This window comes from Cygnus olor, chromosome Z (assembly GCF_009769625.2).
Source record: "Cygnus olor isolate bCygOlo1 chromosome Z, bCygOlo1.pri.v2, whole genome shotgun sequence".
NCBI classification, from domain to species: domain Eukaryota; kingdom Metazoa; phylum Chordata; class Aves; order Anseriformes; family Anatidae; genus Cygnus; species Cygnus olor.
The window spans coordinates 2,337,035-2,364,825 of record NC_049198.1 but is presented as its reverse complement, the minus strand read 5'-3'; the positions used below and the strand labels follow the sequence as shown (position 1 = coordinate 2,364,825).

The window sequence follows — 27,791 nt, the reverse complement described above, 5'->3', positions numbered from 1 at the left end:
TTAAGAATAAATAAGGGATTCGTGGCACAAATGCAATTTCATTAAGAAGTAGAATTAAGAACTGGTTTTGATTGAGAATTAATGATTTGTTTTATTTTTTATAAATGTAGAGAGAACGCAAAACGTCAGGACATAAAATTAAGTCTTTGCACCAGGCATTTTTAGAAGAAATCCCAGCAATACCACAGATTTTAGCCTGCACTTTATTGTTGACTGAGGTAAACGAAGCCCTTCCGGTGACCCAGACTTTTCCCCGCTACGTCCTGGGCATAAAACCTTTTGCTCTCCCAGGCTGGCCAGCTGGTCACACCACAGCCTGTTAACGTGTAGATATTTTAAACACCCTCCAGAACCTTCGGCAAATGACTCCGCGTGGGTTTTTCCAAGTACACAACTGATTTCCTGATTTTTAGTGGCTCTCCTCCTTCAAGAGTTTATCATCTCTGCAGGACACCTCTGCCTTCTGCCTTCCCAGAAGATCCAGCACATCCCAGGGTCTATCCCAGCTGCAGCCAAAAAAAAATAAAAAAAAAAGGAATTTGAGAGCCAGTGGCAGCTCCTGTCTTCAGAAAGCAAGTTGTCTGTTCCTAAAAATGCCATCCAATTCAGCTGAATGGCACTTTGCTGAACCGTACTCCTCTGCATTCCCGATAATGAGCTTTTGAGTTGACTTGCTTGGATGTCTAGAAGTTAGTCGAGATGAAGCCCACCGAAAAGCTTCCCCAGAAATAAATCCTTTCGTGACAGACTTTGGCTCACAGGACACACCGCAATCGTGGGGCTGGGGTGAGAAAAGGGAGGAAAAGCAATCCAAAGGCCTCTTCGCTCTCAAATTTGCACTCAGAAGGCCCTGACATGAGTAAAGGCAGATTAAAAAGTAAGCGGCCGTAGAAATTACAGCTCCCAGCTGTCTGGCCTGCCTCTTCCCCCCACAGCGTCCCCATGTACATGGCACAGACAGCCTGGCTCAAGCAGCAGCTGTTAAACCACTGGAAATTTCACAGAGATTTGGGCTTTCTTTCATATGGGAAGCGTAAGCTGCAGCTGTTGAGCAGCTGCTCCGTGGGAGCTTAACCACCAGTGCGGCAGAGCTGGGGACGCTAGCACAAGTACCTGGGAGCAGGAGCAGCCAGAGCACCCCCTTTTAACCTGCCTGCATCTGAAGCTCAGGGCTTGGTCCTCGGTCCACACCCGAGCTTCATTTTGGCTCAGGAATGTGCTTCTTGAAGCTTCTCTTGCTGAGAAGTCCTCTGCTTTGGCTCCCGGATGAAACACAAAGGGAAGGTGCGTTTCAGAAGTGCTCCGATGCCTTCACAGATCTGTTCCACCTCTCCTCATCCTGGGAGTCCCCAGAGCATTCATTCAAGCACGACCAGGCTGCAAGGGATTATTGTTTGGACATTCAGACTTGATATCCACTGAAATTCTCCTTTTCTGGAGAGATTCAGCTGCTGACAAGCACAACCGTTGGGCAGCTGTGTCACTGTTCAACATTACCTCCACCGGTGTTAGCAACAGCGTATGGCTGCATGGGAGCTGTAAGGACCCCATTTGCTCCTTTAAGCCTCATTAAAAGCAAACTGGCTTCAGTACCTGGATGAACGCTGCCTTTCAACTTCAAAAGCTGCGCTGAAACAAAAGGTTGTATTGTTACACAAAGGGCCACAGCCGTGCCCAAACAAACAGACTCAGATGTCCCTCAACAATAGCAGAATTGTTGCCTCTGTTGTTGGGACTTGCAGCTCCCGAAGTCCCCGAGCTGCCTGAGAGGGCCAGCCCCAGCCCCATGCTGCTGTTCCCACCAGCCGGCCTTCTCCTACCCACTGGGGCTTGACGCTTCCTATCCGTTCTCTGTGCCTTCCTCCAACGCAAGAAGATGCTCAGGTGCGACTGTCCGAGGGTCCGATGATAGAGTCAACAGATGAAGTATGACCATTGATTTATGTCAGCTTCTTGATCAAGAACTGTCAATGTTCCACCATTTCCAGTGGAAAAACCTTTGGCATAATCATAGCGTTCTCTTAATTTTACTATAGCCTCCAGATCCACTCCAGACAGGCAAAGAAAAGCCAGCAGAACATCAGCAAAATCTCTCTTTAGAAGAAGAAATTAAATAATTTCTGTACACTACCCTTCTTACAAAGAGAGCTCCAGTTCATCTCATCCACTGATCCCATAAGCTGCAGGAAAGACCTTGTCATCCCACTACTCTCAAAAAGGAACTGAGTAAAAGCTGGAGACAAAATCAGATTGCTCATTGCTTCCACTTCTGCTGTATTAGGTGTTGTGTAGAAAACTTCAAGTAGAACTATTTAACTGGTTGGTACTTATTAAAAAAATATTTACAACAAATGATCAGTTCCAGTGGCATAATCAGGCTCCCCGATAAGGCAGACAAATTTGTGTACTATCCACTGGAAAAAAATAAGCACTGAAGAACACTACTGTGCATCCACTCTGTTGTGGAGTATGTTTTTACCACAGACACTCACGGTGCAACTGCTTTCCTAATTTCTTTGCCTGGAGTTAATTAAAAGCGAAGTTCAGGCTGCACATTTTGAGCAGTCACATACCCAACAATGGCTTCATTGAGGATGTATATTAAAAATAAACCGGAGCAAGCATTTTTTTTTTTTTTTTTTTTTTTTTTTAAGTCATAGCAGCCTCCGCCAAAAAATATAACACTGTCAACACCAAACTCCTGAAGCAGAAAATACTCTGCTGGCAGCACAGCCCCTGCGAGAGCACCCAAGTGGCTGCAGGAGCCTCACACACACGTTTCGGGGTGATGGAGCAGAAAAGTGTTGGAAGATAAGCAGTGTCAGTGCTATTGCCTGGACTATTTCAATTTAGGAGCCGGGGAGACCCCAGATCTACCTACTCCTGAATTTCCCAGGGCTTTTGTATTTGTGTCGCAGCATGAGTTTGTCTATTCTCGCCCTTTGACATGTTCTCAAAACCAACAAGGCTGTTGAACTCCCGTTGAGGAGCAGCATTTCCAGAGGCTGGCATATTCTCCACCTCCCCACCCCCCATAAAAAAAAGACAAAAACCCAAGCAGCACAACCAAACCTTCCTCACCCTCCTCTACACAAATCCCCCAGGTGCTATGATGTGAGGGAATGGAACTGTAGGTTTCAGGGTGGGCAAAAATGGCAAACATTTCAAACCCTAGAGAACTTCCTTCATGCAGCATCATCTCTCCTTTCCTTTTAAAGGAAAGCTTTCATGCCTTCGGAATCTCAAGAATTTTGGAATCGGCTCCAATAATTTTTATTAGGTGAGAAATATCGCAATGCTAATTGACCTTTTTGATCAGCAATCCTGAAATATGCCTACGCGAGGCCGCTGATAAAATCCGTGGGTAATATTAGCATTGGCAGGACAGCAGCTAGCAGAGAGGGCAGGGCAATTGCACGGGATGACGGGGATATGTCAGCCAGCCAAAAGTATTCAGACAAATCCCAGTTTCACCGAGCTGTGTGGAAAGTTGCAGTTACAGTTGGTATCTACGCAGCGGGAAAATGTGTCCTGGAAGGTTTCAGTTGGAAAGGGAGCAGGGACTGCATCTGCAGTGACGGTGAAAAGCTGTTAGCAATGCAAAAAAAAAAAGTTTCGATAAATTACTCACAGGTAGAAGTAGTATTTTCAGGTGCCTGCACCAAGAAGCAAATCCAGCTGTATATTCAGCCACCATCCCAAGGGGGATCCTTGGGAAAGAGTCTTGTGCGTGGGCAGACCCAAACTGCCCCCACAGCAGTCACCCCAGGCCCACGATCTGGGGAGAGGGGGATGAAGGACTCAGCCGAGCCGCTCGTGGTCAGGGTGCTCGGAGATGAATCAGGATCTGTGCTGGCCCTCGAAGCTAGAAGACTTGCTCTAGGCTAACAGCAAGCTAAGGAGAGGCTGGGAAGGTCTCACAGTGGGCTCCATCCACCTGGGGATCTGGGCATGCCCCCAGGAACCCCCCCTCTCTAGCAAAAGGAGGGCTCAAGGGGGTCTTGCTCATTGCATTTAAGAGCTTAGATTGGGAGGAAAAGTAAATGGGTGCTAATGGGACAGCAGCAGCTGAAGGCAGACAACTGCAAATTAAGAGTGAAGTGCTTTTTGGCAAAGCACTTGATTACTCGCATGGGAGAAGAGTCATGGGAGATGATAGATCTGCATTTCTTGATGTCTTCAGCCCCAGACGGTGCCTTTCTCAATGGCATGCCTTAGACAAATACAACCGACTGTGAATAATGGGGGGAAATAAAAAGGAACTGGATAACTTATCCTTTGTTGAAGAGGCCTTTGGCTTTCGGAGGGAAGCATCACTTGGTAAGAAGGACTCTCCGAGGCATGGCGTGTTCTTTTCAGAGAAAGAAAAACCTCAAAGAATCCCATCTAGTTCTTCCTGCTGTGCTAGCCAGCCCTGATCCTACTCAGGGGACAGCTTTGTCTCTCTCCAGTTGTGTCAGGATATTTGTCATCACTGCAGAGGGGAGTTCTCAGAAATCGCCGGGTGCTTTAATCCTTCCCCTGCAGAAGCCAGTGTCTCTCCAAGTTTATTTCTCCTCCTCTTTCTGAGAGCTGGGCAAGCGTGAGAGAAGCCTGTGGCCTGGGCATGCCAATGAAGCCCTTGGGGGAACAGAAAAGCCTCTGAGTAAAACACTTCATCCACAATATCAGTAAAAATGCACTTAACTGGAACTCAGCAGGGCTTGGGTTGGTCAGAAGGGAGTCTCTGCGCCAAAGATGACCATGGGGTTTGTAGGGGATGCAGTGCATCGGGGCAGCAGGTCCCAGCATAAATCTCTCTCTCCATAAGGACAACACATTCTAGAAAAAAAAAAAAAGGCAGAAATGCAGCCATTTAAGAAATCAAATCCATTACGGTGAGAGGCTCAGCTCTCAGCTTTTAGAAAAACATGTGCCTGTGTCCTTACAGCATCACTGCTATGGCCACCGCGTCGGAGCAGGATGCTTTGTGCTGGAAGGTGCTAGCTCAGCAATAAATCCTTTCAGAAATTCAGGACGAGTTCCTGTACGTACAACACGATGTTTTCTGCCCTGGTATTGACAAACTGAGCAAAGTGAAAGGCAATGACACCTTTATTTAGTGTTGTTTTTTTTTCCCCTCCATTCTTAGAGCGGAGCAACGTAAAGCTCATTTCCTTAGCAGCCTGTGCTGTAGGGTTTCCCTTCCATCCAAAGGCTCCTGGTGGACACCTTGCCATAACTTTCTGCTTATGAAATTGCTCCAACCTCTGCAGCTCGGCTCTCCATCGAACAATGCATTCTCTGTGAACCTCTGAATAAAAAACATCAGCCCATGGTGATAGAGCTCCATTTAGCGCCCAGCCCTAGACATGGGATAAAAGTGCTTTTCAACGTGTACTTGGGGAAAAAAATGTCTTTTAATGCTCACACAGTACTCCTTTTAAAACGCTAACACCACTTAAAGCTATTGATAAGAAGAAGTTGGGCTAATCTTAGCGAGAGGTTCCCATGACCTTTCAGTACGTGCAACACTGCAACTCTTCGTAAAATTATCTTTGCAGGGAAAACAATGTAAAATATACCAAAAGGATTCAGAGCAGACAAATGACTGCTTGTTAGGAACCCAAAACATAAGAAGAGATGTTGGTATGAACCTGGTGCTGAGGCTAGCACAATTCGGAGTGGTTCAGCGGGAATACTGAGGAGCAAAATAAAAGCAAGTCAAAGGCATCAGCAGTGATTTCATGCACCTGGGGAACTCCCTGCCCTGTGATATCCTCCCAGGCTGCTGCAAGTGAAGCAGCAGGGATAGAGACAGTGGTTCTCTTCACTTTGCTAGCAAGAACAACAAAAAAACTCAAAAGTTTTTAAACCTCTTTTTTTAGGAAGCAAACCTGTGAAAGTTTGCAAGAATCAGTGGATATTAGATGCTGTGAAATGAATCCTTCAGCAAACTCATGTAAACCAGCAGCAGCGTGGTCTGAAGAAAGGCTGGATCAGAGAAGAGAAAGACAAAAGGAGATTTCTCCTCCCCTGTGTCTCCGTGTACAGTAAAGTGTGCTCGCCAAGAAGCTGCTCAGCACCTCTGCCAAACAAAGCTTTTAGTCTGCATGTCACAGCCGGCCAGGCAGACTGAAATCCCGAGGAACTATGACAGCTGGAACAAAATAGGAACCCTGGCAGAGCAAACGGCTCCAAATGGTGCAGGATAGTAACAGAAAAACTTGGAGGGCCTGGGAGATCATCCTGAAGTGGAAAATGAAATTCAAACAGGTCTCGTGGTGCAGGAAGAAGCACGCTTTTGAAACGTGTCACCTCGTGCCACTCTTTGGGGGGAGTAACGCTCAAAACCAGCTAGCTGGTAAAGTCATCGGTTTTTTAGTTCAGAACCAGACCTTTTCCATGCATAAACGATAGGAGAAGCATTTCAGCCTTTTTATAGCATGGAAAAAATAAAAATAAATAACTTAAACTCCCGAGACTGCACCTTTGGCTGCCATTGCAGGACGGTGGTCAGACACGTGCTCGTAGCAGCCTGGCTCTGCTGGTGCCCCTGGCTATTGCTCCAGTGTGTATCCTGACGTGATCTCTGGGCTTGCCACTTCACAGGCCCATCTCCAGCAATCCCCTTAAACACAACAACAAAAAAACAGAACAGAGTTGTTACGGAGGGGTTTTAGCACAGAGGTTCCCCCCAGCACACGTATGGGGTTTGCACTGGTACCCTTTGGAAGACTGTCCAGAAGCCTAACTTCTTCAGCATGTATTTAAACATTTCTTAAACTAAAACTTATTTACTCTGATGCAAATGCGTGTGCAAACACATGCAAAAAACAAACTAGATTCCTTCATTTTCATCAAGCCTTGGAGATGACAGCAGTCATTTTCTACAGGCTGTCTTTTTAACTTTTTTTTTTTTTTTTAAATGTGGCTATTATGAGACAGAACCTGCAGTTTTGACTCAAGTAAAACTCTTTTTCTGCTGTCAGTGAGCAGTCTTTTTTTCCCAGTAAAAGCCATCATTATTTTTTACTAGTAACAGCTGTTGTCCTGGGCTCAGCTCAGCAGCACCGGCTTTCCTCATCAGATGTGCCTGATACAAGCTTCAGGTTTGGAAACCAGGCAGAGCACAGACCTTTGGCTTTCTTCTTTTTAACCAGGTGCAGCTTGAGGCATCCCTGGCCTTCAGGGATGAGCAGGGCACGAGTCTGGCCCCCTGATTTCGGTAAGAGTTCGGTGACTTTTGGCATCGCAGCATCAGGATGAAGACAGCTCGCCGTGCTCATTGCTGGGCACTGCCCAGCGACAGAGAGGAAGACCAGACCCCAAATCACGGTGCCTTGAACACTTGAACATCAATCCTCCTGTGCCCCCACCATTGTCGATGGGATTTGGGTTCCTAAACACCTTGGTAGTTCTGGTAGACTCAAAAAAAAAAAAAAAGATCTTTTTGCTGCTGTTCAGTGCAATGCCAGACGCTTCAGCTTCCTAAAATCAGCCTCAAGGCTTCTTTGTCTAACGCGACTTATTCGTAATTACTCAAGCTGCTAATTTTACTCTCATGGAAATGGCGCTGGGACGCAAAGCATGAAGGCAGCTATGCAGATGGGGGATAATGGATGGCAGGAGGAAAGAATGAAGCTTGCACGGTGCAAGAATGGTGCTGGGTGCTGAGCAGTTTCCAAGCAGAAAAGCTTTGGGAAAGTCCCTAGAAATTCAGGTGGTGCAAACAAGCTCCTCTTCAGGTGAAGTGCGGAAAAGCTGGAAGGGTGAAACATTCCTTATCAGCTGGAAAAAATCCACCCTGGTGCCACAGGGCTCCCCACTTGAGCACCACAAGCGTCTCTTAGCACCAGGTCTGAAGTTCAGCCACCCCAAAGGCAGAGCCCTCAGAAATCCTGACCCAGCCACCTCCAAGGTCCTTCTGTCTTCATTTCCTCTGTAGGCAAACTCCAAACGCCGCCTTTAAGCTCGTATTTTGTCACCACATCTCCACCTGGCAGCTGAGTGGCCACATCCGGGGAATAAATATGTGGAGTTGAGCATTCAACCACCAGGTCCTCTCTTGCTTTTGGATGCAACATCAATGTGAGCAGATGCACGCAGCAATTATCAGGAGGCTACCCTAGACACTTCTATTTTAGTGCCTGTATTTACCCACAGAACCAGCACTTGGTTTCCATCTCAAACCTCATTGCTCTTTAATAAAAGGAGTTCACACTCAGTGCATGCATTAGCTCTCTGGCTGGCCTTACCCTATATTTGGCATGCCATAAAGATGTCAGGAGAGGACAAGATGAGATTTCCACAGAAAGCTGATGTTGTTACTTGTCTCGCATAACGTTGAGAAGTGCTGAAAAGCGAAATGCAGCCTTTAAAAAAACACAACTATCAGAAGTTCAATGAATTCAACAAGTTAATAGACTTCAGCACTAATTTGCCCAACAGTAAACCTTCACTTACAAACCACAGATGTGGGCTGAGGTTTTCACATGTCTCTGTTAATTTTTAACATAATGCGTCTGAACCCTACGGCCAGCATTTTCAACCTTCATTATTTCCTGGGCCTCTAACTTTTTTCCATGGAGGGTTTGGCCATGTGTGCAGGAACACTGGCAGCTCATTGACTTTCCCTGGCTTCTTTGCACAGGGCCCCAGCAAGGTGCCTATGGACTTCTGCAGCCCCACAGACCAAAGACCAGGTTTCGCTCTGGATTTCTTCTTACAGAAGAGTGGAAACAAAGATTTGGGATCTGTTAGTTAATAGAAGCAAGAGAAGATGATGTTAACCTCTAAGAGTTAAAGAGAGAGATTTCAGCTGCTTCTATCTAGAAGAAAGAGCTGCAAGTGCCAGCCAACATGCTGAGCCAGCTAAGGACGATCTCTGTAATTAAAGATAATCTTAAGAAAGCATTTTCTTGTTTTATCTTCCTTTATCTTTGTTCCTTTACTCCAAATCTATGTTTTCAGTACTCTTTCATCTTCCCGTCTTGTCTAGCGGTACGGCTGGGTGAGCACAAGCTAAGACACAACAAGGTGTTCTCCTCCCCGGCTGTGGAGACCCTTCAAACAGGGATACAGGAACACGGCGACCCAGCTCTGGCACCCCAAGGTGCTGCTCCAGTGGGCAAGGTTTGCTTTGGGTCAGACACAGCTTGGTCATGAGCTGGCAATGGTCCTACGCAGGAGGAAAGAAGTGTCTCCTGTGACCAAAATCTCAAGAAAGGTCTGATCTGCGGATCACAGGTGGATGATAGAAGATAGATGGACGTGTGCATGAACCCACAGTCTCTAAAAAACGTGCAGTGATCACCCAATATCTGCGTACTACTCATCAGGGACAACTCAGCAACACCTTGATGTTCTCCTTGGCCTCGGTACCCTCACTAAAACTGTTGGGGCAAGATATATCTTAAGTCAAATAACATCCTATGTGGTGTGACAGCACCTGATGCTGTTCAGAACTGCTCCTCAGCTTTTAATGCCATTTTTGTTTCAGCTTGCCCACTGCCCTGTCTCAATTTTAGCCATCTTTATCTATATACATAGCCACATAAGTTCTTCCAGCTCTGCCAAGCCACAACGGGCAACTTTCTGTGTGAGGCCCTAATTTATCATATGGTCAAAATCCCTCATGCTTTGGGTTTTCAAATGCAATTTAGTGAAGCAGCATGCTCTCAGGCAGTAGCTCAGTGTGTCTATCTAATCGCAATTTTCAACAGTCCCTACGATGCGTTGGGTTGCAGCTACATGAATCAGTGCCTTGTAAGAGAACAGAATTATTTCTTGAGTCTTGACCAGGTAAACAGTGGTTTTAACATATCCAATATTCTCTGGAAGTCAAATTATAGCCAAGTAATAGACGGAGGCACTTCCAAACCCAGTAAAGTGTACTGAAAACCAAAACACTTCCATACCTGCTCGACAAAGAAGGTACAAGATTACTAACTACTCTGCATGGGGCTGCGGTTTTCCCCTCCTGGGAGGACATTAGCACAAGCTTTCAGTTCCACATGGAAACCACATGCACTTGTTACAGTTGTACGTACTGAAAATCATCAGCACTGTATTATCCTTTCACAAAGCTGGAAACGTGCCCAGAGAAACTCCACGATCCTTCAGCAGGCATCAGAGAGAAGAAAAAACATTTCTGTTTCCATCGTATGTCTTCTTCATATCTTTAAAAGATAATTTAAAATTAAAAACAAAGCCAAGTGGTGGAATTATGCTTACCAGAGCCTTGCACATCTGGAGCAGAATGCTACCTTTCGTGATGGGATAAGAAAGAAAATCAGAGCATCCTCGCTCTCCTACACTGTTGCTGGCGCAGATTCACGGTGTTTAGCAGTTTCTTTAAAATCTTAGCCCCTGAGCTTCTGTGATCAAGCTACAGTGATTTCAAGCAGTTTTCTGTGCTGGGAAGACGACATAGGTAAGTGATTAATTTCTGGTTAATTAAGATATTTTAATCAGTGCTGAGGGTGACACTGAATTCCAATGCTCCTATAGGACAGAGCTGAGGAGGGACAGTTTCAGGTGACACCTTCACTTCTGGAAATGTCCACATCCAAGCAAATGGTTGACACCCATGCCTAAGCTATGGCTGGAAACCTGGCACCATCGAGCACCTTTGCTGAGCTCGAGAGGCCAAAGGAGAGCCTCTCCTACAGCTGTATTTGGGGCCGCTGATATAAAACACAGTTGCGTAAGTTGTGACAGCTGCCAGAGAAACAACATCAGGCTGATAACAAGTGTCATGAGGAAGTAGAGACCTCGTGGCATATCCAAACCCTGCGGCTTCCTAGACTAATCTTGTGTCCAAATCCACACAGCATTTCCGAGTACAAAAGCTCTTGCTGTCCAGTACTAAAATCTGGCCTTGCTCCCTTTTGGACACTGTCCTAGCCTGGAAACCCTCCTGGTCCCTGGTGTAGGCTGTGTCTATAACCTAACCTCACAAGAAACTCCAAGCACTTTAAGCAAGCTGAACAAATATTTGAATGAGGCAGCAACAGGGTGTCTGCAGAGCTGCCTTCTGACCTGCTTGTGCTTTCCCAGCTCTCCAGGCATCTTGTTTTGAAGAGGCTTCTGCTTCAAGAGCCCAGAAGGATTTCTGAAAAATCCCCCTTAGGACTGAAGCCTCAGAAGCCCCATCCACATACAAACTCTTGTGCAACGGGCTACTGACCGAGTTCAGGACCTCTAGGCACCGCTGCAACAGATTATTTTCTTTCCAACTGCATTTCTACTTCCATCGTGTTTTTGTATGCATAATCATAGAAAAACAGAAGGAACTGTCAGGAAACAAGTTTTTCATTTTCTCTTTCGGGCTCCTCAGTTCAAAGGCTGCTTTCCTAGGAAATAATTGCCCCAAAAATCAGCAGACAGCACTTTGGGAGGGAGGGGGGGGGCGGAATTTTTTCACCTAAATTCTGCTGCCTACAAAAATGAGAAGCTAACAGCACCAAGGAATGGTTCTGCCTCTATAAAGTGTTAAAGTCAGTCCGTTTTCCAAATTTGGGGGAAAAAAGGGGGAAAATGGTTGCCAACATCTATGTCAGCAAAAATATTATCACTTGATAAAGTGTTACTGGAGAATTGGGTTACAGAGATGCCAGTCAGAGTACAGAATAAAGTACATTGTTGGAAGGGGCTGTTTCCTTGTTGCACCAGATGATAACACCTACCTTACAAACATCCAGCTACAGGTGGAAAAGCAACCCACGGCTACCGACGAGTGCAGTTCATCTTTAGAGCCTGGTCGGAAGGGAGAGTGAAAAGGGAAAGGGGTTGAGGATGTGGATTAGCAGAACTAAAACCATTAATAAGCAAAATTAAGTGACCCACTTCAACAGGTTTTCAAAATACACGTCTCCTGAACACCTACATGCAAGACTGACCTATATGATTCTCCCCAAAGTCCTGGCTCCTAAGTTCACAGCAAATGATCCAGGCAGGAGAGATTTTTAATATTTCACTGATACGAGATCGCACTGTGGGTTTTCTTTGAGCAGCAGCAGCTGATGGCAGCGAACCAAATTCCCCATCTAACATTTCAAGGAAACAAGAAGTGCCTCAGCCCGTGATGAAAACGTCTTCTGTCAGTGCGTAGTGTGCACATATCCGCTGAGTTCATTCTGCAAAAATCCCCCTCTAAAGTGGTCTGAAGCTTTCTCAGAAGACGAATCCCTGAGAATTTCTCTGAAGCGAGGAATTTCTCTTTGCCAGAAGTGTAAATTTGATGAAAAAAATAGCTTTCCAGTACTTAGAGAAAGTTTTCTCAGTGAGGTTTTCTTTTAAACACTTACGGTAGGCTTCCCCTTCCCCAGTCAGCCTCTCTGAAGGGACCCCACAGATCCTTCCCAGCAGGACGGGATGCTCTAAGGGCCAGTCCATTCCCCCAGCACTCACCTTACACAAACAGCAAGGAAAACTCATCAGGCCACTGTTGCTTCTTCCCCTGAAGACAAGAAGCACAAAATTTGGATGAATTTTGGCCAGAAGGAATTATTTGTCTACAGACTGTAGGATGTGCCTTCCATCAGTGATCTTACAGCTGGCAGGCCTGGTGGTTATTACAGCTAGGGCTTCTTCCCACTCACCCCACAAGGGAAAGCTCCTGCCCCAAGGATTTACCACCTAACATGAAGCACATGCAGTGGCCAGAGTGTGATAAATAATGGAAAGGGGTTAACAAGGGGGAGATGAGCTCCATTTGCTAGCTGAACGGTGTCCAGACGCGTGCTCCCAGCTACCCCACTCATCCAGGGAAGCTGCTGCTCCCATTTCAGCTCTCCTCAGCACCTTTCACAGCACACCAGGCAAAGGTGCAGGAGCAGAGCCCTGAGAAAACATTGCTACCTGCTCTCTTTTTGAGGCACATCTCAAAAAACTATTTTCTATCTCCTTTTCAGACGAAAGCCCTGAAAGCCCAGTCTAGATGGCTGAGACCAGCTGCACTTCGCTTCGTCACTAGAAGCTGAAGGGATGAGAACAGCCTCACCAATACATAGATTTCATGGGAAATGAAATATTTCAGTGCTGGTAAAGCTCGGGATAACGCTCAGCCTGGCACAGCAGCAGCAGACTGGGGGCCTTTAGGTCCTGGATGGGGTCCTTTAGGTCCTGAGGAACAGCAAGTTTTTTTTTTCCCCTCTCCTGAAGCCTCATTCCAAAAATACTGGCAAGTTATTTGCCTGCAGAAATATTCAGCTGAGTCTGGGACTGCCCTTCCTGAAGCCGGTGCAGGACTATTTACCTGGGCAGAGCAGAGCAGGGCGTCACCTTGGCTGGGGTCTGATCCGGTCACCGAACAGCCAGCCTGGGGCCATAACACGGATGAAAAAGAAATCCCTTTTCCTCCTCTGCTGGGGGAGGAGGCAACCTGAAAGTTATTTTGACTCTTTGCAGAGCCTGTGAGGAGGCTGAGAAGGTGAAGACAGCTTTGCTCACTCTCCTGTGGCGTTCCCCTGTGCATCTGAGCCTGCGGTGAGGTGGGTGGTCGAGTTGTGCAGGATTACGGAGAAAACACCTGTATTAGGCAAAGGCAAGGGATATTAGAGGGTCAAAGGCCATGGGAGAACAAAAAAAACAGTCCTACTCACAGGAGGAGTAGCAAGAGCATACTAGGACCGCAGGCATCTCCTGTCTAAACCTCGTTGACCATTTTCCCTCATCGACAAAGCTTTGAGGAGGTCACGTTGGGAAATTGTGCTGTAGTTTGCCCCACTTCCCATCCTCTCTCTCAGATTTTCTCCCTCAACTGCTAACATAGTAAGGATTTGTCAGGATGGCACCCACGTCCCTGCTGCAAGGGGGGACGGAGGCCAGGGGGGTGGCAGAGAACACATCACAGGGACAGGTGTCCTCTGGCATCCCCAGACAGTGCTCATGGTCCCAGGAGGACGAAGATCTGACTTCCCAGGGCATTTTGGGGGGGGTACCATGCGGGGGGCCACCAGCCACCCACCTGCCCTGTGACATCTTTTTCCTAGGGCTCTCCTTGTCTTCTGTTCTAGGACAAATCATGCACAGCAGGAGGGACAAGGAGAGTAATAGGAAACAAACACCTCCCAGGTCTGGCAGCCCCGCAGCTGATAATGAGAAACACTTTCTCTAACAGAAGGCTTTTGAAGACAGAAACATTAAAAAAAAAAAGGCTTAACGTTAGAAGTCGGGACAAATCGTGCCAACACGAGACAAGGATTATGTAAACTCGATTTCTCGTCGGTGAGTTGGTCCCTGCGGCCACTCCGGGGAGGGAAGGGGCATGCTTCCAAGGCAGACAGCGAGCATTTTGCCAGGAGGACGCACAGAGGTAGGTGATGCTCCAGGGAAGCCCAGGCTAAGCCGTCAGGGGCTTACGTGCCCCCCTTAATTCCCCCAGCGCCCAACAGCAAAGGGCTCCGGGGGGGGGGTCCTATCCCTGGGGGGAAAATCCTGCTCCTGCCACAGCTTCTGGCTTTGTGCGGGTTAGGGATCTCGTGATAACAGCCCAGCAGGTATTCACAGCCCGCAGAGCATTCCCAGCCTTGCATTTCCCCCAGGGAAAGCAGCGCCTCGTGTTTCCAGCATGGTTAAGTAATTTTCTCCCCCCCCCCACACACACACACCGGTAGCCCCTGCCCCATCTCCCGTTTGCGCACGAGCTGAAGCCAGCAGAGAACCGAAGGCGCTGTATTAATAATGCTCTTTTATGTGGGTTTAATCATCTCCCAGGATCTGCCAGACCGCAAAACTTGAAACTATGAATGTGACTCACTCCGAGAGCCGGCGTTCATTGGCCACCAAACTCTCCTGATTTCGCCCCGTCAAAGTCCCGTTCCTATTGGAAGAGAGGGCCTGAGGTGTTACCTCTGCTGTAATCGAATGTCACTGACTCGCAGTAACCCCAGAGGCCGGTATCACCCCATCTCCTAGCCTGCCCCCTCCAAATCACTCATTCAATCCCCAAGCAGCCCGGCAACAAACCCGGAGCACAGCCTGCAAAGCTCTTGCAGAAATTCCCCTCGGTACGGACCCACTTCCTCCTCTTACGGGCCAACGTATTTCACAGAGTGAGGCTATCTGCAAGACTGGGGGGAAAAAAAAATTATCCTCGAACATATTAAATGTCCAGATTTGCCACGGTGCGCTTACAAAAAAAGAGAATTTCTGATGAAAAGCCTCAATCTGTTTTGAATTAGTATCAGATCCCGCTCCGGAGCTGTTCCCTGACCTGGAGGGGAGCGCTGGAGATAAACGCAGCCCAGATAGAGATGGATGGATTTCAGAAACATTTCTCGAGTCAAACACGGCCTTGGGAAGTGATTCATAAAAAGAAAGCTGATCCATATGGATGCTGTATAGCTCAGCACTGGCAATTTAAGGCAAGCCATAGTTCGTAAAACATTAAAATACATTGAATCGCTGTGATGTGCGCAGATTGCTTAGGCTGCTGCTCTTCTGCCTCTCCCAGAGCTACAGCTAGACAGAGGAGCTCAGGTCAGGCCAATGTCATTCTGCACCTGCAAGTCACGGAGTGGATCAGAGACCCACGAAAGGGACAAGACTGTAATCTGTGCGCCTCACTTACACATCACATCTCTCTCAAACCCAGCAAAGCAGAAAGGAGAGGATTCCCAGTTACAAGGAAACTGGAAATGTCCAATTTCACAGAGGTGCTGGGCTCAGCTGCTGAAAGGGAAACTTTTACCAGAAGTTTGACCCTTTACCTAAGCTTCAGATGGCAATAGATGAGATGGACACGCTGTCCCAGGGCCTGCATGAACCTTGTTAGTTCAGATGTTAAAAAAAAAAAAGAGTGAAGTCTGAAGCTTACGTTTTAGGGAAGGAGAGCACTGTGTCTTTGCAGCAATTCATGTTAAATAGTAACTAGCCTGAAAACTTCCTCCGGCCTCTGCACGATTCCCTTGGAAGCTTTCTCCATCCACTGCAGTATTCAGTCTGTGCAAGATTCAGGGGTGAGGCTGCAGGAAAGGAGGATATTTTTGCCTTTTCAGAAAATAAGTTAAACAATTTTGTTAATAAATTAAAGAATTTTGTTAAAGCCTGACAGTCTAAATTACAGCAGATGACGTTAGGTAATGCTCCTTTTGGGGAGACACCTTTTCTCTCCCCCTCTCCCCAGTTTATTCCAGACACGCTCTGAAACGCAACTGAAACCTTAAAAACGTAACTTGTTTTACATGCTTCTCGAAAGCCTTCAGTATCCCGGTGTATCATGCTGATTACTCAAGTTAATACGTTTTTTCCCAGGCATCTCAACTGAGCAGATTTCCTCCCTCCGCTGCAACCAGAAGGAAGGTGGTACCAGGGGTCAAAGAGGAGCGGAAAGTCCCAAGGATGGATGGATGGAGAAGAAAAGGATGTCTCCTCTCTAGCTGTTTGCTTTGAGTAGGACGGGACGTTTACAATACATGACAGACTTCATATCACATGGCAAAGGTCACTCACATCCCTGTTTTTTCCATCCTGCCTTTGCACAACGCGTTCGGCTTCCCAGCGAGCTGTGACCACGTCACTCCTTGCAAGCTACAGTCCTATACCGACATCTTTTGCAAACACCCACTTCATTCCACAAATGTCATTAAAAAAACATTAAATTACTTGAGAGTAGTTTAATTGAGAGGTCAGTGGAGTTACAAAGCACGCACATGGCTGTTTTTCCAACTACTCACACGCTGGAGAAAATCCTTGTTTACCCCATCTTAGCAGGCCTCATCTGTTACAAGACCAAAAATAACCAGACTAAAATAGAAACAGATTCGTTTGGTCATCGTGACTTTAGGGTCAGTCCCTATCCTCTCTTGGAGCCCTGAACGCTGGCCAGCGTTCCCCAGTTGTCATCATCCCATGCTGGGAAGGATACGCAGCAAGGCAGCTCCTGAACCTAGAAGCCTAATACAAGGGGATACACAGAAAACTGAAACAAACCTTTTTTTTTTTTTTTTTTACCTTAAATGTAAATACCTTATCACTGATTACCAGCGCTATTATCTTCTTGAGCCATTCCACAGCTTTGATTTGCTGTAATTCACCCCTGAGATAAGTCATTCAGCGAGCTGAATCAGCTACGAGGTATTATACACCCATGTCATGCTTTTGAGAAAAACTCAAGTGCAGGTGTCTCAACTGAGGTCGAGCTTTCCAGCATTCACAGACACCATAAGGCTATCGGGCTCCTGAAGGCAGTGCGCATTGCAGGCTTTCCTAGAAGCCTTCTCCATGAATTTTGTTGCCAGGTCATGGCTATTTATGGCTGTTCATAAAAGACGGATAGAAGCAGGAAAGCACAGTCTGGATTTCATCCTGACCAAGCACGCTGCGTTACCACAAGGTACAGCTGTTTGCCTGCTCCAGCCCCGCAGCCCAGCTAACTTCAGAGAGGTTGTGAGGGAGCGATGTGCTTCAACACAGGCAGTGGTTTTTTCATAAAAAGCAAGTATTTCAGGAAACCTTCCAAGGCAGCTAGCGGCGCTGCGTTGGGCATGCCAAAACATGATGCGCGCTGGACACCGCTCCCCGCTGCGGCCTGCCAGCTCGCTTCCCCAGCCAGCTGTTTTACGAGATGACAAGTTTTTCCACGCACCAGGATCAAATTTAAAAGCAGCGGTCAAGCTAGCAGCAAGACACGCAGATGGTTTCACTGTCAGGACAGCAGCAGACACACATCTTCCTGCCAGCAGAGGCTCGGGACCCACGCTGTCTGGGCCTCAGGTCTCCCCATTGACTCAGACCAATCGCCCTTGTTCCTAGAAAAAAATCTTAATGAACTCTGATGGGATTCAGGATGGAAGAGCCAGACCCACCCCAGAGCTGGAGCAGAACTGTAAGTAAAGGTACAAGAGCGAAGAAATCCTGCTGGGAGGTTCTGCTTCTGATCTAGGCGCGCTTTTCTACCAGCCCACCGCCACTCAGCAGCGCTGAGGGAACTCCTCTCCGCCTCAGGTGGATGTTGGATGGACCCTTTCATCCCTCCCACCACGTGTACCAGCCCGAATATTTACTTGTTCCGCAGGTGTGGCTGACTCCTGGCCTCTTTGGAGAGCCACCACGTGCTCCAAGAGCCGTTGGTGACCGTTGCTTTCCAGTCATTACGCTCGCAATAAAAACGGAGAAAGCCCATAAAAGCAGAGGGGAAAAAAAAAAAATCCAGCTCAAGCACAGGCTCAGCCCAGGAAGGGGCAGGAGTTATATCGGGCTCAGATCTTGGCCCGGGCTCACTGCCAGGCACAAAAAGCTTCCTGCAGACCTGGTGTGGAGACAGAGCTTTGTCGTGGCCTGGGCCTGAAGGCCTAGGTCTGAACTACCACCAAAGGGGCTCCAGGAACCCCTGTGCACCGATGGGGGACCGTGGCTGGAGTGAGGTGGGACAGGCAGCAAAGTGTCTTCAGGCCCCAGCATTAGGCAGCAGCTTGTGGGGGGCTAAAACTTGTAGAATTAGGGTGTGAAGTTCACCCAGATCCCATCGTAGGCACCACAGCTTTGTGGTGGGTCGCTCTCTGGAGCGGGACTACTTTGGGCTGACCAGCACAGGAGCTGCAAAATCGGTCTCCATCTCTAGCACCGAGCCATTTCCTCACCTCAAACCAAGGACCTAAGCTCCGTGCCTCAGTTTCCCTGCCTGCTACAGGAGCCCAGAAGTCTTCTAGCAAAAGTAATGCCACGTGTGAGAAGCAGGGATCGTTGCAGTGTAAATATAATCAGTGTAAATATAATAGTTTCTCGCATTACTTGTGGCTTGCTTCCTCTCTCTGCTGGTTCGCGGGAGGTGGAGCGTCACCGCAGGGAGCCCCGCTCACGCCACCGCCGTTTCGGGACACGTTGTTCGATTCGCACCAGCCTCCTACATCATGTTTCTTTCAGGAATGCAACAAAAAGAGCGTGGGAAGCACGGAGGGACCAACCCACTGATCTACGGCACTCAGAAAAATCCTGGCGTGCTTGCTCCTTTCTCCCTTGCCTCTGCTCCTTTGTAGTCATGACCTCTCCCTGACGAGGCCAAACTTCTCCTTGATGGTATTTCAGAGCTGACCAGGGCACTGAATGAAGAATTAGCCAGAACACAGCATTCTTTGTTAAAATACTTATTTTAACGTATGTAAATGGGGCAGGTTCCTGCTCAAACTCGTACACCCATCAGCAGGTACGGACCTTTCGTGAGTGGCAGAAGCCAGAGCGTAGCCAAGCGCACGTTTCCGTGTAACACAGGCTGCACTCCTCCATCACAGCCTTCCCAGAGCAATTTGATTGCGTAAAGTGAAAATCAAACGCGATATTTTGCAGGACAAGAACTCCTTTCATCCCTTCCAGCAGGCACGGGGTTTTCATGCTGTCTCTTCTCGCCGCCAAGTTGTCAGAGCTGGCTTAGGGATCCCAAACAAGGCCCAACATCCCACAGCACAAGCTGGCAGTACCTCCAGATCTCCCCAAGAAATCTCATTGCTCCTTGTTCTGTTTTTCCTGACGTTCCTTTGTCCCTTACCTTTTCAGAGGTGACACTAGATGTCCTGCATGCAAATTAACTGGAAACCTTCACAAGAAGGCAGCAGCAACTTGCAGATCACAGCACTACTTGTGGGACTTTGTTATCTCCTGTAAACACCAAGCTGTTTAGATACCACCTGGTGCATGAGGTGGAGGAAAAAAAGGGCAGAGAAGTCTCATTCACCTGTTGCTTTCCTGTCAATGGTGACGTACTCTTGTAAAACGCTTTTCAGACACTGACTGTTGCTATCGGGGTCATCCTGGGGCTTCGTGTACCAAGAGATGGACATCCAGATCCTGTTCACAGCTCCACGTCTTGTCCCATGCTTAGGTCAACCCCATCGACAAACCCAAAAATCAAGGTTTGACTTGAGGCAATAAAGAAGAAAGAAAAGGAAATAAAAAAAAAACGAGAGAGAGGGGGAGGAGGATTAGAGGCTAAAGGGCATCCAGAGCCTTGTACAAAGCACTCCTCTTTCTTTTTGATCTTATTCTTGGTCAAGAAGATCCTTCCCACTTCTGTACAGTCACAAGCCACATTATGGTCTGCTTTCTTGACAAGAAGAAACACAACACCAGATATCTGCAGAGAGCATCTGCTCTCACACAAACCTGAATAAGGGTCACATTTTCAAAGAGGCCAGCGCCCATTATATCCCAAGCCAAGGACATGAGAGGGCCCAAAAGATCTGAGGGTTGCCTGCAGCTCTACAATATGCTTTCCACATAAACGTAGACGAGCAGTTTAGGGCCCCTCTCCTTTCCACCACGCCTCGGTCTCCCCGATCATATAACAGTGCACATTCCTCCCTCATCAAAGAGGTGTTTGCAAAGTTTGTGAGCCAAAGTGTGCTCAGCAAAGCGCTGGGATCGTTGGGTGAGAAAATCCGAGCGTAGTGCACAAGGGTAATGTTTCTATTGTGCCCAGAAAAAGAGCTGCCCTTATCATGTATCCACCTGACACCTTCATACAGCTGGGGTCTTACTCTCAGATGGGGCTTTTAACTGCAATATAAATTGAATTTTAGCTGGGTTTCTTAGGGAAGTGAGGCTTGCATGAGTAACTGAGCAGATCTCTGCTTTGATCTCCTTAGTTTGAGACTGTAGTCAGCGTTGACATCTCTTTCTTGGGGTTCCTCATCGTATCAAGACTTATAAACAGCAGAAGGAATAACAGTTTCGGTGGACTTCAGAATACATCCTACTTTTTTTAAAAAAAAAAAAACAACTCTACAAAGTAAAGTTCCCCAGGGAAAGCACAGAGCATTTCCAGCCACTGAAGAGAAGGGTTTCCGATGGAACCTGGAGCTCCTCCATCCCAACAACGATGCGCTGGAGATCTGTGTCGCCTTATGCAGGAATATGCCGCCTCTGACTGATCCCGGGGAGGACGGATGCATGAGCAGGTTCAGCTGGTATAAGGGATGAGAAGTGCAAGTCGTAGCCCATGCCGAGGCTTACCTCACGTACCGTGCCATCCTTCAGTACGCTCAAGCCCTAAAAAGATGTTGGCAAGACCAAACATCTTAAGAGTGGTTAGGAGATCCAGGAAAAAAAGGTTAGCCCCTAACAACTGCTAGGAAGCAGCGGGATACATCCATAAATGCAGATACAGGATCTTAGAGCCTATCACAAACTGGGGCTGGTCTCAGTGAGCCAAGAGGTTCTGCCAGCTCCAGTATTTTCACATACTATTTCCTTCATTACATACATATTTGCATACTTATTTCCTGCATTCCTGCATGAAGAGTGCCCGTTTCCAAGAACTTGACGCACGCTTTGTGCCATGAGGTTAGAGACAGCAAGAATTAAGGAGTTTAGGTCCTGATGCAAAACGAAGACAAACAGAACCACACCATTACTGCAGCCATCCCAAAACAATTTGCGCAACCAACGACAAGATTCAGCTCTGCCCAACGTTGGAGCAAGCCTGTGTATTAAAATTTGGATCTGACTAGAAAATGGATCAGTACAGGCAGCGACCTCTTACTTCGGATGCATGACTGCAAGGTGTAACTGTACAGATGTGTAGAAATTGGGGATAGTTTTCATTCCTGTGTTATTCACTGCCTTGTTTCCCTTTGCGGTTCATGCCTCAGAGGCAGCAAAGATGACTGATACACGGGATTATTCTTGTTAATGAGTGAACAGGAAAGAACCCGGAATGGCTCTCGGTTTCCAGACGGAGCTTCAGGGATTGGCACTCAGGAAAACCCTATTTGAATTTGCTTTGGTTGAGAAATCTTGTTTAGACTCCGCTTTTATCCCACCCAACAGTTTGTTAGTCATTATGGCACGCACACATACCTGTGAGAACCAAGTAGGGTTGCGAGCACAAACACCACCATGGGCCTTTATGTCATGTTGTGATGCTCTAACCCTTCCCTTCACACAAAAATACCACCCTGGTGACACATATCTAAGCACGAGGCATCCAGGATCATTTGGAGATCTTTCCTTTGCAGTTGCGATGCTCCTAGCAAGGGGGCTCACTCTGCTCCATACCTCCTGGTTGTGGAGATGTCAGAAGAGGAAGCCAAACCACAGGCAGCAATGACGAGAAGCTTGCAGATTTCCTGTTGGGTCATCTATCAAGAAGGATTGATTTATTTTCCTTCCATATTTTCTCATTTATTCATGCTGAACGCTCCCCTATGCTTCCTGTCTCTGCAGAAGGTACCTCACTGAATGAGAAATGCTCATTCAAAGGGCAAGACCATCACATGCCATCAAAGTGGCAGCCCCGAGATACATTTGCATAATTTTAAACCAAAATAATTCTGTCTCTTGAGAGTTCAATTCTTCATATGACTCCAGGATTTCTTGAGGATCAGATTGTTACTACCTATAGTTTCTGAAATGATTTCTATTTGAAAACAGTACACGGAAGTCACAAGTCACACTCGAGACATTATTAGATCTCATTTGAAGTATGCACATATAATAATTCTAATAAATACTACAACTAGTGTTCTTTGAAATACTATTTGTGTTTTTAAAAGCAATCTTGTTATTTACTTCGGAACCCAACCTTTTTCTGGTTGGAGAGGGCAATCAATTTCAGAAGTTTGGTCCACATCTCAGAACCTGCTGATGAGGTCACTGTGTTTGTCCTAACAGAAAGACCTTTCATTTCCATGAAAAGATTAATTATTTCAAGTTTAATTCAAATTCACATACATACCTGACATGCAGAATGCTTAGAGACTACAGAGCTAGATATTTTTAACTACCTCTTTGTCCTGTCTCCATTGCTTTTTCTTCCAATCATCCTTTTCTGAAAGTCTAGGGGCAGAAAGATTTTTCTTTCCTCTTAATGTCTTGAAACAAGGCAACTTCATGCACCGTTTGGCAGTTCAGTGCAAGCATTTTGTACTTGAATTTCCAGAAACAGTGTGTTATTTACATTTCCAGTTGCAACACTTTTTCTGTGTAAAAGCTCTTAGATTTCACCACTCGTCACCTTTTTTTTTGACTAAACAGTCACTGAAGGCAAAAACACTGCTGGGCAGAGAGAAATCATATCTGCATCTCCAAGAGCTGCTAGACACTGCTGGCTTCAGCTGATGAACTTGCTGGAATTGTGATCAGCCCCAAAATTTCAGCTTCCCAGTGACAACGCACAAATTATCTGTCTTCTGGCAGAGCTTCGTGGTATCTTTCAGCAGAACGTGTTGATTAGCCACCAATTTGGTTGAAGAATGAGTTGAATTTGGTCACTTCTGACCAAAGCATTCAGGTGCCAAACTTAACTAGGGGCTGAAATGAACCCAGGGCATCCCACCCTCAGTGCAGCCTCCCAAAATGCGTGGCTGCGATCCAAAGCACACCAGAGTCTCCAGAGAAGTCACAGCTGTAATTCTGGGAAGGTTTTAATCCTCTCCTGCTGTTGCCCAGAGGGTCAGGGAAGCAGCAAAGGTGCTTGCCCCGCCAATCACTCTGCTGAGAGGGTGTGGGATAGTTTTGCTGTTTGACAGCACTGACCCATCAGAGGTGAGCTGCTCTGCAAACACAAGGTCTGGGAGCAGCATTTGAAGAAGCATCTCGGAAGTCCAAATGCAGGAGCCGTAGTTAAAACCAGAAAAAGGCCCAAGCAGGGGGGAAAAAACGTCATGGAAAAAAAATTTGTGACCTCTTGGGATCCTCCAGCCCGAGAGCATTTTTCTTTTGGGGGCCTCTGCACTGCAACAGCTGTGCATGCACACAAAAAAATACAGAAGAGTCTGCATAAAACAGCTTCTCCTCCCAACCCAAGCACCCTGCAGGACCCCCCCACCCTCCATGACTTCTATTTGGGGGTCTGAAGCATCACCCATGGGGCCAGTGCTGTTCAGCACCAGCATGCAAACAGCAGCGGAAGTCCACAGGTGCCTGAAAACCTTCCAGACCAGGAGACAGATCTATGGGGCACTGCGGGGTTAACACCTGGGAAGGAGAAATCCTGGGAAGGAGCCCCAGCTTTTATTGCTGGAGCCTTGCAGAACCCAGTGTAACGCTTCAAGCGCTTCGCCCTTTGTCAGCATCACATTTTTCACGTCCAGATGTTGGGGAAAGCACACAAGGAGCAGAGCAGGAGCACAAAGGGGAAGGAGCTCATCTGCTTTTTTTTTTTTTTTTTTGCATTATCATCTCAGATGTTGATTTTCCACACGCCTCGCCAGCTCCACACAAGCTTTTTTTTTTTCCCCTTCCAGCGTTTCATTGAGAAACAAAGCTCAGACGCACAACTCTGCCCCTGCTGAAGTGTGGAAAGAGCCAGGGCTGGCCGCTGATGAGTGCTGCTATTCATCTGACTAAGCAGCATTTGATATTTGGGCATGGTGGGTCTCAAGTTTCCCTCTTCCCTCTAGCAAGATATGGGCTGACTCGGCAGCAGCCAATCTCAGGCGGAGGCTGCAGATGATGCCAGAGGGAGGAGAGGTGCACACACGTCCCAACAACAGGGCACGGCGAGGCTCCTCCAGGGCTGCGTGAGCATAGATCCAGCAAGACTGACCTCAGTTGCACGGCACCGCTTCCCCTCCTCCTGCACCTTCTGGCAAAGTTATTCAGCCTCCAGTTCTTTTTGTCTCTCGGTCGCCTGTGCTGGGTTTTGCTTTTCTTCACCCATTTTACGAGCGCCGCGTTTCCTGTCGCTGCACGGTTCGCCTGCTGGTGGAATCGGAGCCAAGTGGAAGCCGTATTACAAGAGCAGCGGTTTCCCAACTCAGCCCGAGCTTGGTGCAATCTACCCAGCAGCATAAAGGGAAATCCTTTATGCAAGCCGGTGTTTCAGAGGGAAGACAATCAGTTAAACGGGAGTTGAAGTCGTACCAAAAGCGACAGCTTGCTGAACTGGCTGAGCGTTGCAAGGAGGCTGAGTTGAATCCCTGACTCAGACCTGCCTTCCCTGGATGGAGAAGGTCTGAGCCAGACACCAATACCACAGTCGAGTCTTTTGGGAGGTGTAAGCCACCAAAAAAAAAAAAAATCCTCCTCTCAGTGGATGTGTCACTGCCCAAGCACAATGCAGCCAGCTGGGTGTAAAGCGTTTGTCTTTGTTGCCTAAAGCATTAAGTCCAATTTGATAGAGAAACTTTGTGGTATTGGGAAGATCTATTAAAATCCTATAAGCTTTGCATCCTTTTTCTTTGCCACATCCACTTTTCCTTCTCTCCACCGCCAAGACTTTGTAATTAACTACAAGCAATGACTAACACAGTACAGTTTAATATGAAAGCTAAAGCAAGTGCTATCATAATGACAGTTAAAAGTATTACCCATTTCCAATTTGAGCACTAAAATCCTCCTCTACAAGACTTAAAATCTATTTGCAAATGTTATTTTTCAAAAAGTAACAACCCTTTGTCATCTTATTTTGCACCAGACCTCTCAACCATCACTTCAACATTGCTTCAGTCTCCCACCTCCATCAGAGCTGTCCCCCCAGAAAAAAAAAAAAGCACACAATTGTCACCTTCACTTTAACTTCATGAGGCCCCCGAGTTCATAAAGTTTGCAGAATTGCTCGTGTAACTCACGTGCAAACTAAGTTGAGCACCAACACATCTCGTGGATGACAATAAACCTTTATCAGCCCTGAAGTCCCAACAGGCACCCACTCACCCAAAAAGCTCTGTAGGGACCCTAACCCCAGTCCCATTGAAGCAGGTGTGTGTGGAGGAAGCATTAGCTCCAGACCACAAGTGCCGTGAACACTGCAAAGCCACAGCAGCCCTATAAGAGCAGATACTGCACCCGTTTGAGGCATCTTGGGGGATGAAACCGGGGTCTCACTCCCACTAGATGACCCCAAAAACCTTGACTCTACAAACACTGCGGCATATCCTGACCTCCCCTTGACACTGCTCGGCTGAAGTGCCCCAGAGCACTCAGTCCCTACTGAATACCCCACAGAAGACCTGGCAAGTAATGGAGCAGTAGGTGGTGACTGAGCAGAGATGGAGGAGCATGACAGGTATAACCAGAGAGCTAGCTGCCGCTGAGTAAGTCCAAAGCCCAAACCCAGACGTGGTCCAAAACAAACAAGGGGATACTCCACTTCTCCAAGAAACAGTTCGTTCGGGTCACGCTGTTGAAGCCTCAAGCACCTTACAAAAGAGCAACACCTCCCTAACCAAGCATCTCCACCCTCTCAAAGGCTTCATGCTCACAGGTATTAAGCACACTCCTCAAAGTAGAGCGAAGAGGTTAAACCCAGGAGAAAGACCATGGCATACAGAGTTAAACCACAGGCTTTGAGCCCTATTTGCTCTGATTGTCTTAAGTGGTCACACACCAGCGAGAGGAAGCTACCTCCAGCTGTGAGTACTCACAGTGCTGTAGTTTTGTGTTTCATAAGAGAAAAGTAAGCCTTTTTCCCCCCCAATTCCTCAGGAGGGATACAAGATGCAGTGCTTGGGCACTTCTGGCTGAACCATAGGAGGATGAGCAGGTTTAAGCCTGGCCCATAGGGATCCAGAGGGCTGGAAGGGCTTGCTTGTGTCCTAAGGCACACCATCAGCAGTGCAACCACCATCCCCAACGCCTCCCCAGAGAAGGAAGAAAAAGGTTGACCAGTTAGTTGTTTATCAAATAGGCTTCAAAACTGTCCGTAGGTTCCCTTGTTCTGTCAAGAAACTGCACTCCTACCATATAGCCTTCAAGCTGAGACTGGATGAGTCCCACCACATTTAGCAACTACTTCCATGTGTGCATGACTGTGTTTCTATCATCCAGGTTTGGAGAGAAGTGGGAAGAGAGGAGTTTCCTTACGCCTTCTCAGCTCGAGGAGAACTTGGAGAATGGTACCACGAAGCCTGCAGAAGCCAGCAACGCCTCAGCTCATGTGCTGTGCGAGCATCAAACTGTCAGCACCACGTAAACACACCGAGAGCCTTTCACTGCACGTGTGACAAGCAGCTCTATAAGTCACACAAAACATTATTAGAAATACACTCTACATTACTGGAGCTTTGTTTTTCCTAAAGATCCCTCCCTTTGCTTTTCAGGGCAGAAACTCATGGATATAAAGGCACAGAGAGAAGGCCAGCTGCAAGTTCTCTAGCAGCCCAGCAAGTACCTTGATAAGCTTCAAGGATATTTGTGGTGGTTGATGAACCAGAGGATTTCACTTGAAACAAATACATGCTTTAAAAAGCTGATAGTCATTTCAAAACATGCCAAGCTGACCCTTACACTGGTCTCAAAAACAATACATTTACATAAGAAATCAAGTTCCCCTCAGGGCAAACAACAGACTGCACAATGCCTTTACTCAGCAAGTGCTGAGAACACTCATTTCTTAACCTTTGTGAATGTGACACACACCAACGTAACCTTACCTTACCTCATCCGGGGTTCAGACTGCGTGCCTGCACAGCAGTTGTGCCGCACAAAGAAGCATGGCAAAGCTCAAGCACCAGGCCAGGACGAACCAAGCAGCTTCACAAAACAGTGAGGGCTTCCACTCCCTCTTAAACCTCCACCCTCTTTCAGCATTACAACAACCATAGCCTCCATTTTGAGAGCTGGGGCTCCTGTGCCTTAAATACCTCCTTCCATCACCTGGATCCCTTTACCACAAGTGTTTAAGCATCTGTTTCAGCTGACGATGCTGCACGGGACTGGTCTGAGAGCCAGGTGTTGAATTGTGCCCCCAAGCTCCCCACCTGGAGTCTGTTATTGACCACGGTCAGCAGCAGACCTCAACTGCTCAGGTCCATGTTGGGAAACAGGCATCTAGCAAACCCAGTGCCAGGAGGAGCTCAAGGGCTGGCAAAGAACAGGAGATTGGGGTCATGAATTTGAAATTCAGATTTTGAATAACTATTTTGGGGGAT

The 27,791-nt window shown here is 47.3% G+C and overlaps 2 long non-coding RNA genes across 2 annotated transcripts; one reads left to right on the top strand and one right to left on the bottom strand.

Moving 5' to 3' along the window:
- Nucleotides 1-17: 17 nt before the first annotated feature.
- Nucleotides 18-27,791, bottom strand: LOC121061540. Its single transcript, XR_005815139.1, has 16 exons — nucleotides 27,299-27,791; nucleotides 17,969-26,873; nucleotides 16,161-16,881; nucleotides 15,803-15,950; nucleotides 14,744-14,806; nucleotides 13,952-14,108; nucleotides 13,241-13,513; nucleotides 12,394-12,442; nucleotides 11,670-11,739; nucleotides 9,932-10,160; nucleotides 8,238-8,335; nucleotides 6,470-6,610; nucleotides 4,929-5,293; nucleotides 3,308-4,821; nucleotides 1,498-2,233; nucleotides 18-1,377 (listed from the first exon to the last, which is right to left on the bottom strand). It is a non-coding gene; the product is annotated as an uncharacterized LOC121061540 (long non-coding RNA).
- Nucleotides 16,570-20,681, top strand: LOC121061544. Its single transcript, XR_005815147.1, has 2 exons — nucleotides 16,570-17,812; nucleotides 19,477-20,681. It is a non-coding gene; the product is annotated as an uncharacterized LOC121061544 (long non-coding RNA).